This window comes from Triticum aestivum, chromosome 6B (assembly GCF_018294505.1).
Source record: "Triticum aestivum cultivar Chinese Spring chromosome 6B, IWGSC CS RefSeq v2.1, whole genome shotgun sequence".
NCBI classification, from domain to species: Eukaryota; Viridiplantae; Streptophyta; class Magnoliopsida; order Poales; family Poaceae; genus Triticum; species Triticum aestivum.
Window position 1 is genome coordinate 12,457,335 of NC_057810.1, and position 3,777 is coordinate 12,461,111.

Below are 3,777 nucleotides of genomic sequence, written 5' to 3' on the forward strand. Positions count from 1 at the left end.
ATGTTTTCTGAGTCCAGCACATGCCATTGCTAAGATCTCGAGCTTCTGGTATTCCTTTATCTGATTATCAGACCGGAGATATGTAACTTCATCCGGTCTAGCAAGAATGTGACTATGATCATTGCTGAAACTGCTGACATACCAAATGGAGCGCGCTCTATCAAGCTTCACAGTTAGATGGCCATCACAATAACACCGAGTCCCCGCACTCAACCTACGCTTCCTACCTGCCATGGTACAAACGTAGGCCTGTTGTTTCCCAGCCCTCGAACAGAGAAACCTCCTTAAGCGCTTAGGTGTGTTGACACCCTTCGTGTATTTCAAGTTGTCCTTCCTAATGCCGAATCCACGCTTTTTAGCATAGTCGTCATAGAAATTATATGCCTCCTCATCCGACCTGAACGTCATGGACATCACCATCTAATGCCTGTCCAGTGACTCTTGCTGGTATTGATCATGCGGAGTGTCAAAATTGCACTCATCACCATTGGCATCGTCGTCCTCTTCTTCTTCATTGTCTTCCATCATAACCCCTCTTTCTCGGTGCTTGGTCCAAACATTATAGTGGGGCATGAAACCGGACTCAAACAGGTGGACGTGAATGGTTCTTGAGTTAGAGTAATTATGACCATTCTTACAGCCAGCACATGGACAAGGCATAAAACCATCTGCCCACTTGTTTGTCTGAGCCGCAATCAAAAAAGTATGCACGCTATCAATGAACTGGGGAGAGCATCGGTCATCGTACATCCATTGCCGGCGCATATTCATTACACACCACCGAATAGACCAAATTAATACAAGTTCATACAACACTTAAATTCAACATACAAATAACTCTCTAGCTAAAGAATTTCAATGCAACAACAAATGCGATCAAGATCGCAACTAAGGTAACAATTGATCCAATAGCATAATGATACCAAGCCACACTATCAATGGCATATTTTCTAATCTTCAACCGCAATTTCTCCATCTTGATCTTGTGGTCATCGACGACCACTAGTAGAAAAACACCTAATAGTCCCGGTTCGTAAGGGCCTTTAGTCCCGGTTCATGAACCGGGACTAATGGGTCGTTACTAATACCTCCACCCATTAGTCCCGGTTCAAACACGAACCGGGACCAATGTGCCTCCATGTGGCCCTGTGCGCCGAGCCCAGTCAGGGGGCCTTTGGTCCCGGTTGGTGGCTCCAACCGGGACCAAAAGTCCATGTTTTTTTACAAAAGTGGCTGCTTTAGGGGTTTTGGGGGTTATTTTTAGGTTGTTATTAGCTAGCTAATAGAGAGAAGTGTCCTCTCTTATATCTTCGTCCTTGGTTTATCAACGCTGCTGCTATGTTCATTTCACCCGTTGATATAACATGCTCATGCATCCTCGCATCATACATCATCATATATGATAACAAGTCCTACTAGTCATGCATCATCATACAACTTCTACTCATTATTAATAATAAGTCATGCGATCATCATGCTCATACTCATCGAACCCAACCCTACATAATTGTTCTTAGCACATGATCATCAGTATCAGGTATAACCTAAACACCCTTAAGGTAAAATAGCATAAAGCAATATAGACCCTGACTCTCCATTATGAAGAATGGCGATCATCCTGTCTCCAATTCTTGCCCTTCGTTGCTTATTGCTTCCAAGAAGCTCCTTACGACTGTCCATACATTTTTTCCATTCTTTGATTGTTATGTCTCCACTTCTTTTAGAAATCCGGTATGGACAGTTGAGATTCATAGGACGACCTGGTTGTATGTTCAAAACATGAAAGCTACCATGCGTATACATCAGATGACGCACACAATCATTCGGGATTATCTGTTGAAAAACATAGTAATAACGTCGTAGTTAGCAATGATGTACTAGTTTTAGAAGTGTGCAAAAAGATGCACGAATGTTGTATTAGTAAAAAATAATCTTACCAGGGTATCTCCATGGTAGTTACTGTAGTTCAACACGTGCACTAGTGGCATGTATTGACCATAATGTTGAGGAGTTTGATTGTAGATATTGTAATTCTCAAGATCAGTACAAAATCCGATCAGATGATTTTTCTCCTGATAAGTTAATTCGGAGCCTTCGGTGTAGTAGGTTCTGTCTACCATCTTCCGCACATTCTTTGAAGAATGAAAATAAGCTGTCAATGGAGATAAGTTGTCAACTATATATTTTGAAATAAACAATATAAATTACTTAATAACTATGTTAAGCTCACATGGGGGAAGAATTGGAGGTGTATCCACAAGGACCCAAATCGAAGGTCTCTCTTGCTCGATTGTAGGATCACCAATATCCATGGTGACAAGCGTACCCTCATCAAGACCATACATCTTGCAAAGTGCTTCCCAATTTTTGCAACCAAAATGGGTTACACTCTGAGCATTGTACAACTTTACTTGAAAATCCACACCATGATGGGTACTTAGGATATTTTTTTTGGTTTCGAAACTTTCATCGTCTTGAAAACCCATCCTCTCCAAGACATAACGTCTTGCAAAGCATGGGATAAGCTAGTCGAATTGGAAAAGATGAAAAATACACGTTAAAATAGTTGAAGTCGTGCTTAATTACGAAAAAAACTATTGTCGTCGTTGCGTACCGTATGAACATCGCAGGTCTCCTCGAGCTTAATGCTGAAGCGCTGATCTTCGTCCAACTCAATGAACCTGTCGCAGATACCTCGATCGTTGTGGCACGAGTCGCACTCCCCCGGGCGTTTTTCGTCGTCCGATGAGTACGACATTTCCGTCTTACGTTCATAATTCAAATATTAAACTAGATCATTACTATTAATCACGGTTGACTATCGATGATCGATGTACGTAGCTCCTCCTTTCATTCTCGAATGCATTATTATACCAAATTGTCTAGCACACGGGAATGAAGGAGAACTTATCCAATATGAGCATTCAATAAGCAAAACCAAATCATTAAATAAGCAAAACCAAATCATAAAATAAAGTATAGTATTCAAATTAGCATGCATTCAATAATTATAAGCAAAAGTACATCATCTCTTGGTGTCCGTACATCGTCGAATATTATCACTAATACAACTAGAACCGTAGCGCCCGACGGGTATCGACGCGGGCGGTGGACACCCAAAGATAAGGAACCATCACAGGATCATAGCTCCAGTGAGATCCCTAAAGAACCTGCTAGGTATTGTCGAACCTTCCCTCCAATGCAACCATATAGCGACAGACGTGCTCGTCCTCCTCGCTGACACGGTGACGTACCAACTCCGCGGTGTCCGGCTGCCTCACCACCATCACTGGCCCACGCGACCGCCACCAAACAAGGATCGGGTCAACAACGGGCTGCCTCCTCACCAACCTACATCCCCCGGAAGGTAGCACCTCCCAATACCAGCCCGGCCTCCACCGCCGAGTCGACGACGACGAGGATGCGGGATAGGCATCGCCGACGTCGATGCGGGAACTACTTCTATATATAGTTAAATAAAAGTAGTTTTATTAATTAAATCAACTATCTAGTTCAACTACTAAGCACTTACTATAAATAAATAAGTAGTACTTACTAAAAACAAACTACTTCTATATATAGTAAAATAAATTAGTGTATTAAATCAACTAGCTAGTTCAACTATATATAAACTACTTCTTATTTTTTTTCCTTTTTCTAAATACTATGAACAAAAATATCATTAAAATTCTATGAACAAAATTAATTACACAATCTAAAGATCACCCAAAAAATCTATTAATAATAATATCACCAAACATGCATATTCAATAATAA